This window comes from Cherax quadricarinatus, chromosome 58, assembly GCF_038502225.1.
Source record: "Cherax quadricarinatus isolate ZL_2023a chromosome 58, ASM3850222v1, whole genome shotgun sequence".
NCBI classification, from domain to species: Eukaryota; Metazoa; Arthropoda; class Malacostraca; order Decapoda; family Parastacidae; genus Cherax; species Cherax quadricarinatus.
In genome coordinates, this window is record NC_091349.1 from 9,771,699 (window position 1) to 9,785,923 (window position 14,225).

General features: G+C 44.8%; 1 protein-coding gene across 2 annotated transcripts in view; it reads right to left on the reverse strand.

Annotated features, from left to right (window-relative positions):
- unc-119 (unc-119 lipid binding chaperone) overlaps nt 1–14,225 on the reverse strand; it is a 194,893-nt gene that overhangs the window by 95,680 nt on the left and 84,988 nt on the right. The window lies entirely within an intron of this gene.

A 14,225-nucleotide genomic window follows, 5' to 3' on the forward strand; every position in this document is an offset into this window, starting at 1 on the left:
GCATGTGACGGGAGAGTCCTACCTCCCTGGAAGGTTGTCTACCAACTTAAGTCATGTGAGGCACGTGACGGGAGAGTACTGCCTCCCTGGAAGGTTGTCTACCAACGTAAGTCATGTGAGGCGCGTGACGGAGCGTACTGCCTCACTGAAAGGTTGTCTACAACTTAAGTCATGTGAGGCATGTGACGGGAGAGTCCTACCTCCCTGGAAGATTGTCTACCAACTTCAGTCATGTGAGGCATGTGACGGGAGAGTCCTACCTCCCTGGAAGGTTGTCTACCAACTTAAGTCATGTGAGGCATGTGACGGGAGAGTCCTACCTCCCTGGAAGGTTGTCTACCAACTTAAGTCATGTGAGGCACGTGACGGGAGAGTACTGCCTCCCTGGAAGGTTGTCTACCAACTTAAGTCATGTGAGGCGCGTGACAAGAGAGTACTGCCTCCCTGGAAGGTTGTCTACCAACTTAAGTCATGTGAGGCACGTGACGGGAGAGTCCTACCTCCCTGGAAGGTTGTCTACCAACTTAAGTCATGTGAGGCATGTGACGGGAGAGTACTGCCTCCCTCCTAGGAAACGGGAGAGTTCAGGGCATATATAGCATATATTTTAATATCTGGGGACATAAATGTGATAGTGACTGATGCATGATCCAGCAGCAAATGACAGAAGAGTATAATGAAAATAATAGGGCAATGATTCACGTACTGGAAACACCGACTGAGAGGGAAACAAGAAATAAAGTTAAACTGGTACTAGAAGACTTTAACCATAGGAGACTGCGCCCCCCCTCCCTTCCATGGAGGACCAGGAACGTGGAAAAGTGGAATTTATGGACACAGTTATGAAGAATTTTCTGAGCCAACATGTGAAGAAAACAAGAGTGAGGGGAGATGAGCCGGCGAGACTTGATTTGATTTTCACACAAAATGAATATGACATAACGGATCATGTGGTACTATGCTTTGAGTACTTTTTGGGAAAGAGGAATAGAGAAAGGGAAGAAGCAGGAAAGAGCAAATGTGACTACAGAAGACGGGACTACGATAGCATGATAATATTTCCGAGAGAAGTGGAATATGAAAGGGAACTGGAAGGCAAAAACTGTACAAGAAATGATGGAAGTAACAGAGTCAAAGTGCCAAGAGGCAAAGGCGATATTCATATCAAGTATAAAGAAAAAAAACAGGAAAAACAAGGAGAGACCATCATGGCTGAACCAAGAATGTAGAGAGGCCGGGAGAGGGGCAAGAAGGCTTGTTGGGAGAGAGTAACAAGTGGGGTTCCGCAAGGTTCAATACTAGAACCATTACTGTTTCTAATGTAAGGGAATGACCTGCCAGAGGGACTAGTCCTATGTGTTACTATTTTCTGACGTTGTAAAATTAATGAGAAAAATAAGAACATTAGAGGACCGTGATAAACTACAGAGAGACCTCAATAAACTTTAGATGTGATCAAACAAGTGGCTTCTCGAGTTCAACCCAAGGAAATGTAGACATAACACACAGTACAGTATGGGAGAGAAAATGCAAATGTTAAGGACTGACATACATACATACATACATATTAGATAATTAGGTCCCTCAAGCAGCTGTGTACATCAGTGATGTCATACAGGTGTACACACAAAACCATACATATGTGTGGCACCATTACGTCAGAGATGTCACTTTTCTCATATACTATATATACATTTTTCGTCTATTTTTACTTTCCTTCCTTTGTCTTTCCTCAAAAACACACACACACACACACACACACACACACACACACACACACACACACACACACACACACACACACACACACACACACACACACACACACACACACACACACACACACACACACACACACACACACACATCAATACACAACGTAAGGATCAAGTCTTAACACACAAACAAACATGACAGTTGGGGAAAAAGGCTGATCGTTTGTGAGGTTTAAAGACCAGGACACACGAAGTCAATGGCTCGGAGAGTCGCAAATTAATGGACCATTAGTCAGTTAACAGGAAACACAGTTTATTAATTGTACAATTCATATACTTGTATGTGAAAGAGCTCTCTCTCTCTCTCTCTCTGATTCAGCTGACGATGATGCGTCATCAATGATTCAGTGTAATGGACCAATAAATATTTTTCATTTCATTGATGAGGGTGTTAACAAGAGTCATCACTCAGGCAGTGTTGATGAGGGTGTTAACAAGAGTCATCACTCAGACAGTGTTGATGAGGGTGTTAACAAGAGTCATCACTCAGGCAGTGTTGATGAGGGTGTTAACAAGAGTCATCACTCAGACAGTGTTGATGAGGGTGTTAACAAGAGTCATCACTCAGGCAGTGTTGATGAGGGTGTTAACAAGAGTCATCACTCAGACAGTGTTGATGAGGGTGTTAACAAGAGTCATCACTCAGTGTTGATGAGGGTGTTAACAAGAGTCATCACTCAGACAGTGTTGATGAGGGTGTTAACAAGAGTCATCACTCAGGCAGTGTTGATGAGGGTGTTAACAAGAGTCATCACTCAGGCAGTGTTGATGAGGGTGTTAACAAGAGTCATCACTCAGACAGTGTTGATGAGGGTGTTAACAAGAGTCATCACTCAGACAGTGTTGATGAGGGTGTTAACAGAGTCATCACTCAGACAGTGTTGATGAGGGTGTTAACAAGAGTCATCACTCAGGCAGTGTTGATGAGGGTGTTAACAGAGTCATCACTCAGACAGTGTTGATGAGGGTGTTAACAGAGTCATCACTCAGACAGTGTTGATGAGGGTGTTAACAGAGTCATCACTCAGACAGTGTTGATGAGGGTGTTAACAAGAGTCATCACTCAGGCAGTGTTGATGAGGGTGTTAACAGAGTCATCACTCAGACAGTGTTGATGAGGGTGTTAACAAGAGTCATCACTCAGACAGTGTTGATGAGGGTGTTAACAGAGTCATCACTCAGACAGTGTTGATGAGGGTGTTAACAGAGTCATCACTCAGTGTTGATGAGGGTGTTAACAAGAGTCATCACTCAGACAGTGTTGATGAGGGTGTTAACAAGAGTCATCACTCAGACAGTGTTGATGAGGGTGTTAACAAGAGTCATCACTCAGACAGTGTTGATGAGGGTGTTAACAAGAGTCATCACTCAGGCAGTGTTGATGAGGGTGTTAACAAGAGTCATCACTCAGTGTTGATGAGGGTGTTAACAGAGTCATCACTCAGACAGTGTTGATGAGGGTGTTAACAAGAGTCATCACTCAGACAGTGTTGATGAGGGTGTTAACAAGAGTCATCACTCAGACAGTGTTGATGAGGGTGTTAACAGAGTCATCACTCAGGCAGTGTTGATGAGGGTGTTAACAGAGTCATCACTCAGACAGTGTTGATGAGGGTGTTAACAAGAGTCATCACTCAGACAGTGTTGATGAGGGTGTTAACAGAGTCATCACTCAGACAGTGTTGATGAGGGTGTTAACAGAGTCATCACTCAGGCAGTGTTGATGAGGGTGTTAACAGAGTCATCACTCAGACAGTGTTGATGAGGGTGTTAACAGAGTCATCACTCAGTGTTGATGAGGGTGTTAACAAGAGTCATCACTCAGACAGTGTTGATGAGGGTGTTAACAAGAGTCATCACTCAGGCAGTGTTGATGAGGGTGTTAACAGAGTCATCACTCAGTGTTGATGAGGGTGTTAACAGAGTCATCACTCAGTGTTGATGAGGGTGTTAACAAGAGTCATCACTCAGACAGTGTTGATGAGGGTGTTAACAAGAGTCATCACTCAGGCAGTGTTGATGAGGGTGTTAACAGAGTCATCACTCAGTGTTGATGAGGGTGTTAACAGAGTCATCACTCAGTGTTGATGAGGGTGTTAACAAGAGTCATCACTCAGGCAGTGTTGATGAGGGTGTTAACAGAGTCATCACTCAGACAGTGTTGATGAGGGTGTTAACAGAGTCATCACTCAGTGTTGATGAGGGTGTTAACAAGAGTCATCACTCAGACAGTGTTGATGAGGGTGTTAACAAGAGTCATCACTCAGGCAGTGTTGATGAGGGTGTTAACAGAGTCATCACTCAGTGTTGATGAGGGTGTTAACAGAGTCATCACTCAGTGTTGATGAGGGTGTTAACAAGAGTCATCACTCAGACAGTGTTGATGAGGGTGTTAACAGAGTCATCACTCAGACAGTGTTGATGAGGGTGTTAACAAGAGTCATCACTCAGACAGTGTTGATGAGGGTGTTAACAAGAGTCATCACTCAGACAGTGTTGATGAGGGTGTTAACAGAGTCATCACTCAGACAGTGTTGATGAGGGTGTTAACAGAGTCATCACTCAGACAGTGTTGATGAGGGTGTTAACAGAGTCATCACTCAGACAGTGTTGATGAGGGTGTTAACAAGAGTCATCACTCAGACAGTGTTGATGAGGGTGTTAACAGAGTCATCACTCAGACAGTGTTGATGAGGGTGTTAACAGAGTCATCACTCAGACAGTGTTGATGAGGGTGTAAACAAATCTAAAATATATTTAGTTGGGTTAGGCTAAAATAAATTGCTCTTTTTATAATAAGGTTAGGTAAGTTCTCTAAGATTCTTTGGGATCAAAATTAAAAATTGTTACATTAACATTAATGAAAAAAATATATCTTTAAACGTATAAGAGAAAATTTTAGAAAGGACTTAATTTTAAATGAATTCTTGCTAATTGACCAGTTTTACATATTCGGCACGACATATATATATATATATATATATATATATATATATATATATATATATATATAATGTATGTATGTATAATGGAAAATTGTGATAATGAATTAGTACTAAATTATTATAACGAATACAAGTCGCAATACCATAGCTAGAACAATTAACCCACAATACCGTGGCTGGAACAATTAACCCACAATACCGTAGCTGGAACAATTAACCCACAATACCGTAGCTGGAACAATTAACCCACAATACCGTGGCTGGAACAATTAACCCACAATACCGTAGCTAGAACAATTAACCCACAATACCGTAGCTGGAACAATTAACCCACAATACCGTGACTGGAACAATTAACCCACAATACTGTCATGTGGGTTTCGATAACGTGGATGGGGTAAAAATACTCATGTAGGCTGGTTTGTACGTATAATATATAACGGGAAGTATGGGAAGCGCCAACAGCCGACCTGCCTCTCTCTGCTCCCTATCTTCGACTGACTCACAAGTGCCTACAGGGTGAGGGTGTTTGAAATCCTGCTATGGTCAGCAGCAATATGATAACAGTCAATGATTCACGCAGACGGTTGGTAGTGAGCCATCTACTGGTACACTGGTTACTGGTAACTGGTTACTAGGAACTGGTACTACTACTGAGAGCTCGGCGACGCTAACGTATGTCGTCCCGACATACAACTAATACAAACTAGAGACAACAGGTATACGGCTTGGGCTGATTCTATACAATGTCAAAGTACACAACAATTGAACATTATAACATACATAAGTAGAATATTGGAATGGAAGCTTACGTAATTGAAACTGTAATGAAACTGTAACGCAATACAAGATATGATATAGCACAACTCATCGGAAACTCAACATTGGGATTACACAATAGAAGTGATAAAAAAAAATTTGATCGATCGATCTGTATTCATGTGATCTACGGATTCTGAGGAAAATGCGTGGCTGGAGGAATTAACCCACAATACCGTGGCTGGGACAATTAACCCACAATACCGTGGCTGGAACAATTAATCCACAATACCGTGGCTGGAACAATTAACCCACAATACCGTGGCTGGAACAATTAACCCACAATACCGTGGCTGGGACAATTAACCCACAATACCGTGGCTGGAACAATTAATCCACAATACCGTGGCTGGAACAATTAACCCACAATACCGTGGCTGGAACAATTAACCCACAATACCGTGGCTGGGACAATTAACCCACAATACCGTGGCTGGAACAACTGACAACTAACACACAATACCGTGGCTGGAACAACTGACAACTAACACACAATACCGTGGCTGGAACTGTAGACAGCCTGTACTGGCAGAGCACACAGCCTAGCCGTCTGCTCTGACTAGTTCATATTTCGCGGCATTCAGTGCTGCCCTCTGTAGGCCTACCTAGGTCGGTGGGACGCACAGTCCACCCTCTCTCACTCCCGCCTCGACCGACTTGACGTACACAAGTACTCCCCCTCCACGGACTGGCTTACGGTCACTTCCTCACACTGCCCGTTGTGTACTCACTCCTACCCGATTAAAGCCAATCTAGTCCACGGCCGTATCATTGCTACCTACGCTACCTTCATCGGCACTAAACCGCTGTTCAGCAGCAAGAACAGCAATAACAGTGGTGGCAGCGGTGGGATTCGAACCCACGCCTCCGAAGAGACTGGTGTCGACCGATCCCCTCCACCCTGAAGAGGCTCACAATGCCGCTGACTCCGCTGTCACCACTGTTCAAAACCATGGCAGATCTTAGGATCCGTTTAGATCCAGCTGAGTGGAAAGCGGAATTCAACGGAGTGGATGTGCCCTTCTGGGGCGTGCGCTTAGGATCCACTACGTGCTACTCTGTCTCAGAGTATGCACAGTGCCTAGAATCGTTGGAAACCGGTGGTTTCCATAGCACATTCTCCCCGGGGTCGGTCTCTCGTCCTGATCGACCTCGTAGTAGAGCTCGTTGCCCATCACCTCCTGGCCATCAGCGCATAGTTACCAGTGAAACCCAGTCTGGGGACGCCCAGTCTAACCTTCACTCTAACTCTGACGCTGTTGTAGAGACCAGCAGTTGTCAAGCCGCAGTATCCCTGTCGGCAGGCGACTGCCTGACTCGTGTCATGGCATCAGCGAGCAGAGTTACTGCTTGTACAAGGTATGACGTCACTTTGTCAGCTAACTCGCTCACTCCTGTTACGGTGTACGTGAGCAGAGCTTTTGAAGGAGACCATGTGCTGGTTGACAACGACACATGCCGAGTCAAGGGCCTCTCCCTTGAACCATCCTTGCACACAGTGCAACGTGGTAAGTTGCAAGTCCTTGTTGTCAACATGCATAGTCGAGAATTTCCCCTGCGGAAGAATACCTCACTTGTCGACCTTGTCAGATTCCCTCTCCCGGTGAGAGTGGAGGGTGAAGCCCCAGCTGACTTCCTTGTGAGTGCAGTTCTCCCAGGCGAGTCTGCTGCTGACTCTTCCAACACCCGGCCAGTGCAGGAAGATGATCTAGCTTTGACAGACTATCCTGAAGAGGTCCCAAAACTTCTCCAGGTTCTCAATCGTGCACGTTCTGCAGTTGCACTAGATGGTGAGTCGATGGGTTTGACCCCACTGATTTCTCACCGTATTCCACTTGACAAAGGTACTAAACCCATTTATGTACCTGCGTATCGCCTGCCACATGCACAAAGAGTCTTCGCCGAAGAACTCATTACACGGATGCTCCGTGATGGAGTTATTGAGGAGTCCACTTCCCCGTGGAATGCTCCCCTTATTCTGGTTCCCAAGAAAGACGGAACCTGGCGCCCTGTTATCGATTACAGGAAATTGAATGCATGTACCATCCCAGACCGTTTTCCATTGCCAGTTCTGAACGACCTGTTGCAGAACATCGGCGATAATAAGGTCTTTTCAACTCTTGATCTTCTTCAAGGGTTCTGGCAGATCCCCCTCGATGATGAGAGTAGAGAGTTGACAGCTTTCTCTACTCCAACTGGTCATTACCAGTTCAGGAGGATGCCCTTCGGCTTGCGCGGAAGCCCAATCACGTTTAGTCGTTTGATGACGACAATTTTCCGTACCCTCCTAGGTGGCACGCTCATGGTCTACCTGGATGATCTCATAGTCATGTCGCAAGATGTCCCGTCACATCTTGAGAAACTTGACAGGGTATTGGACAGGCTAGCTCAGGCAAATCTTAAGGTAAAGCTCTCCAAATGTCATTTCCTCCGGAAGGAAATAAAATTTCTGGGTCACGTAGTAACTCAGAATGGCATAAAGACGGACGAGTCTAAAATCTCGGCCGTGCAGAAATTCCCCAGACCCATGACGGCGGATGCAGTCCGGTCCTTCATAGGCCTGGCGGGTTTCTACCGCACCTTTATCGCAGGTTTCTCCACCATTGCGGCACCCCTGACACGCTTACTCAAGAAGGATGCCCCTTTTGAGTGGACGTGCGATCAGGAACGAGCTTTTGTCATTCTTAAGAACAAGTTAACATCAGCCCCAACCCTTAGATTCCCTGATTTCACCAAGGCATTTACCTTGACGACTGATGCCAGCAAAGTTGGCATCGGTGCAGTCTTGTCACAGGAATCTAATGGTAAGCAACAGCCTATTGCCTATGCTAGCCGTGTTCTTACTAAAGCGGAAGTCAATTATTCAGTGACAGAGCTAGAAGCTTTAGCCATTGTATGGGCCCTGAGTCATTTTCGGGATATCATCTATCATTATCCTATCAAGATTTATACAGATCATTTACCCTTAGTGGCCCTTTTTGCGAATAAGAACCTCTCGGGAAAGCATGCTCGGTGGTCGCTCACGTTCAATGACTACAACCCTGAAATTTGCTATGTCCCAGGTAAGCAAAATGTTGTAGCTGATGCCCTGTCGAGACATATAGCATTCGTGAGTGTCGGCAATTCGTTCTCTGTTGAGGATCTCGAGAGAGCCCAACGACAGGACCCTGTGTGGTCTCCAGTCCTTCGTTTCCTTACCAAGGAGGACGTTGACTTACAGGTCAAGTCTCCCGTTCCACTGAAGGATTTAGTGGTCAACCAAGGAGTACTGTGCCGTGTTGCACAGCTGGTGGACCCCGGCAGAACCGTATACCAACTGGTGATACCAGAGTCCATGATACCAGCTACTCTTAGGTTGATCCACAATGTCCCAGGTGTAGCGCACCCCGGAAAGGACCGCAGTATCAAACAGGCACGAATGAAATATTTCTGGCCTAAGATGGCATCGGACATTGCCAAGCATGTACACCAGTGTGTTGTCTGCCTACAGCACAAGGGTACCATTACAGGTCCTAACCCCATTCTAAAGTATCCCATTACAAAGGAGCCCTGGGAGAGAACTTCTGTCGACCTGTTGACGAACTTCTCGACCTCGGAGAAGGGAAATAAGCACCTGCTTGTAATGGTAGATAACTTGACACGGTACAGTGAATTAGTACCCATCCCTGATAAAACCGCGGAAACGGTCGCTAGTGCTTTCCGTGAGCATGTTGTTCTTCGTCATACTTGCCCACGTGTCCTTCTGTCGGACAATGGGTCTGAGTTTATAAATGGCATAATGCAGGATCTTTGCTCCAGATTCAACATTCATCAAGCGCCAGTAGCTCCACGCCACCCTGCGAGTAATGGTCTTGCTGAACGTACAAATCGCAAAGTCCTGGAGGTGCTCAGAGTAACCGTTAACCCAAGTTGTACTACATGGGATGAGGCTATCCCAGATGTTCAGTGTACATTAAATTCCTCCCTCAACAGCTCGATCGGTGAGACACCTCATTTTGCTTTGTATGGCTATGACAAGCGCTTACCATATGAAATTCTGTTTACTCCACCTAGACCTACTTACGATACTGATAACCCCAGTGTAGTAAAGATGAGGACAACGCAGCTTGTCTTCCAGCGGGTACGAGAGAACCTTATGAAAGCTACTGATAGGTTCACGTCAGAGCGCAATGCCCGCGCCAAGGAAAGCAAAGTGGAACCAGGTTGCAAAGTTATGTTGCTCAACCCAGTGCAGACCCCAGGTATGCACAAACTTGTCCCAAAGTTTGTGGGTCCTTACCGTGTCCTACGACAGCTCCGTGGCAATAAGTTCGAGGTGAGGGAGATTGCTACGGGAATTATCAAGGAAGCCCACCTTGATCACATGAAGTATGTGGACCATATGCAGGCCGAAGTAGAGCTGGAGGCGCGTGCGTTGCAACGCCACGATCAGACTAATGTTAGGGACAAACCGTCTATCCCTTCTCCCACTACTACTGGTACGGAAGACGGCCCAGTAAGGCTCCATACTTATGGCCTGCGACCCAGGACAACAGTACATTTCTGTGACATTGACGTACCTACTGACTTGTCCGACTCCTACGCTAGTTATGCTAATTGTTTGCTTGCAGAAATGGGTATAAATGCACACACATTGTATAGCTAGTCGATAATAGAGTCAGGGTGGACAACATCATGTAATTATGTAAATACTTTTAGAAGGGTACCCAGAGTGTAATGAATTCCATGGATATAGTATTATTGTACGTATGTGCACCAGTGTTTTTTTAACTAAAGGAAAAAAGCCTGTATTACGGTCAGGGCAGTGCTGCCCTCTGAGTTACATGTCACACCTTAGGAAATGCTACTGTCAGTCATTGTTTGCAGATGTGAGCGTGCAACAACGTTAGTAGACGAGTGGTCAACTGATGTTCAGCCCTGCGGACAACCTGTATATAGAAGATTTTAGTTCCAGTGCTGACGTCTCCTGGCTCTCTACTCGATGAAACAGCGCGGCAAACCAGTTTTCTCTTCCCCTGGATGGGAGAGTTTTTTTTTTGCCTGTTGCATTTTTTTGTCCATTTTTTATTTACTAGTGAGCGAAAGCCAGTCCCTCTCTGGGGTAGCTAGTGTAATTCCTTTATACCTATGGGCCCACCAGTATTGTCGCGTCGGGACGACGCGAGGTGCGTGGCCGAGCAAATGTAGACAGCCTGTACTGGCAGAGCACACAGCCTAGCCGTCTGCTCTGACTAGTTCATATTTCGCGGCATTCAGTGCTGCCCTCTGTAGGCCTACCTAGGTCGGTGGGACGCACAGTCCACCCTCTCTCACTCCCGCCTCGACCGACTTGACGTACACAAGTACTCCCCCTCCACGGACTGGCTTACGGTCACTTCCTCACACTGCCCGTTGTGTACTCACTCCTACCCGATTAAAGCCAATCTAGTCCACGGCCGTATCATTGCTACCTACGCTACCTTCATCGGCACTAAACCGCTGTTCAGCAGCAAGAACAGCAATAACAGAACAACTGACAACTAACACACAATACCGTGGCTGGAACAACTGACAACTAACACACAATACCGTGGCTGGAACAACTGACAACTAACCCACAATACCGTGGCTGGAACAACTGACAACTAACACACAATACCGTGGCTGGAACAACTGACAACTAACACACAATACCGTGGCTGGAACAACTGACAACTAACCCACAATACCGTGGGTTATTAGTTGTTACAACCATGGTACTGTGAAGGTGTTGCTAAGCGCCCAAGAATAACACAAGGTCAAAGGTCACGCGTGTGTGGGGTCAATAATGACGTGAGCTATACCAACATGAGCACAAGGTCAAAGGTCACGCGTGTGTGGGGTCAATACTGACGGAGAGGGGGCGGGGGTCATCGTACGTTCTTCCCCAAGTGACCTAATTTTAAGATCATAATATTTTCTGCTTTAAATGGGCTGACCATTTAAAAGAGGATCCCTTGGTGCCACAGGGTTTTTGATCAAAGGAAATAGAGTTGTTCTGCTATTCCTAGGATCAAACCTCATGGCCTCTCATTACCCAGACACCGTGTGACCAATACACATACAGCACTTAACCATAACAGTAATAACTGTGTAGATAAATGGGTCAGAGAACCGACAGGATGATAAATTAGACACCTGTGTAACACATGGGTATCGTGATTGTGGAAACGTTTCCACAATACGTAAGTTTATTCAGGTATACGCAAATACAGTTACTTAAATTATCATACATAGCAACATATGTGTAGAGAACCTGGGATAACACAAAAAATCCGACAACGTAACTTATTTCCATTAGGATCCTTAGAAGAATTAACACTGTGTGGCGAAATGTTTCCTCATTCAAGATTCCCATTATGCTACTTAAGTGTCTCATTCTTCAGTCCATGGAAAAGTTGTATACCTTTGATGAGTTTCGAGAGTCTCTCTACTCTCAGAACCCGGCCATGGGCCAGGCTCAACACAGTATGGAAGAAATACAGCAGCGATAAAACAACACAAAAAAAGGAAATAAGCAGAAAATAAAGGTCAAAGTTCAAAAAGGACAGAACATCAAAACAGAGCCAAAGTTTTTCAACAGCCACACAAAAAGAAGACAATGAACAAAGTGATAAGCCAGAAGCAGGACGAATGGAAACTTCGGATTACCCAAAAAAAAAAAAATACTAGTTTCCCCTGCATCATTTTCTAAAAGCTTCTTATAACTCCACAAATATAATTTTTTTATTATTTAAGGTTAGATTATGAAGTTATATTACGTCTGGCAACACCGCGATGTCTGGTCATGGACCGGTCCGCGGGGGCGTTGACCCCCGGAGCACCATTCAGACACTCCAGACATGCAGTGGCTGAGCATAACCAGGAAATGCTGACATCTGCAACAGCATCACTCATAGCGCCAGAATATGTTGAAATGAAAGACTTCCAGAAGAGTGTGTGGTGGGAAGTGCAAGTGAAAGACAACAGACAAGATGGAGCGACCAGCAGGGAAGTGCTGGAGGCAGAGACTATATTTATACACAAGCAAACAAGCAGGAAAGACACAGCTCTTGGTTCATCCACAGGTGAAGAGAGACAAAAACCAGCAGCAGGAGAACCTGTAAGAAGTTACTGAAAGCAGAGGCCGGGACACAACAGTCAACACTCCGCGTCCTATCATTACCGCCACAATAACTATCAAAAAAACTTTCATACAATTTCACCAAGGTTGACGGACTGATTACATCATCTTTACATCGCTACAACACTTGCTGCTTCTGTATCTGACTGAAGAAGCCTACTATATAGGCGAAACGTTTCAACAATAAACATACTCAACTGAACCACATCACTTACTCATCAACTTGTCGGCATTTTAGACCATTGTCAACACAACAACAACAATAATAATAATAATAATAATAATAATAATAATAATAACAATAATAATAATATACAAGTCTAAATGTTAATTTTATTTATAACAACCGCCATATTTCTACGGGAGTTATCATTGATCTACAATACAATTAATGTAAGAGTCTTACGAACTTCTAGACACTATAACATCAACTGTTCTTTGAACAACGTTCACCAAAAAGCGTAGGTAAAGAAAGAGACTTCTGAAGACCAGATTGAACAAGAACAGGAAAACAGAAGGTGCAAAACAACCCTCTAAAGGTCATATTTGCGTATAACGTACACATGTATGGATAAGTAATACAGTGGTCTGATATAGCGACCAGTTTGTATATATAACACACACGCAGTACGGATTATAACAGTTTCATCCACCAGAGGGACTCAGTCTGTAAATAAGTCAACAAAGGGGGACCCAGTAAAGTCCCTGGTGAACCAAACCATCACAATAAAATTTCATAACCAGGCATTGTGTGCCTTATTTCTGCGGATAACTTTAATAAAGGTCGCAAAGAACACGAGAAGCGGTTAAGTTAAAAGACGCAACGAAAACAAGACGACCCAAATAAACTGAAAAATAAAAAACAATACCTCAGTGGCTAAAGATCTGCCGAAGGAAGATAAAGACACAAAGAAAATGTTAAATTAGTCTGGGCTGGAAAACAGAAAAAGTTCCGCTGAGAGAGAGAGAAAAAAAAAAGAATTTCTGGACAACAATGAAGGTGAAGCAACGTGTGTTGTGGAGTGTCAGGCCGCCGCTACGTGAAGAACTGGCGCTTACAACGAAGATGGGAGGGGAAGGGGGAGGGGGAAGGGAGATGGAGGATATGAGGGAAGGGGGATGCTGTTTAGAGGTGGAGATGGAGTTAGAAGGGAGGTCTGGCAGACCTGTTTTGAAGTTCTGTTTTAATAATAATAATAATAATAATAATAATAATAATAATAATAATATCTTTATTTCTACAAGTAACATGTACAAGGTATACAGGTCTAGCTGACATCAGTGACATACTACTGTATAGAAAGCCCCTTGTTATGCTGAGCATTTCGGGCAAATTAGGTCAGTTTTGTCCCAGGATGCGACCCACACCAGTCAACTAACACCCAGGTACCCATTTTCCTGATAGGTGAATATGGACAACCGGTGTAAGGAAACATGCCCAATGTTTCTACCCTTTGCCGGGAATCGAACCCGGACTCTCAGCGTGTTAATCGAGAGCATTTGTCACCAGGCCACGAGCCACCGTGCTTTGAGGAAGCCACTTGT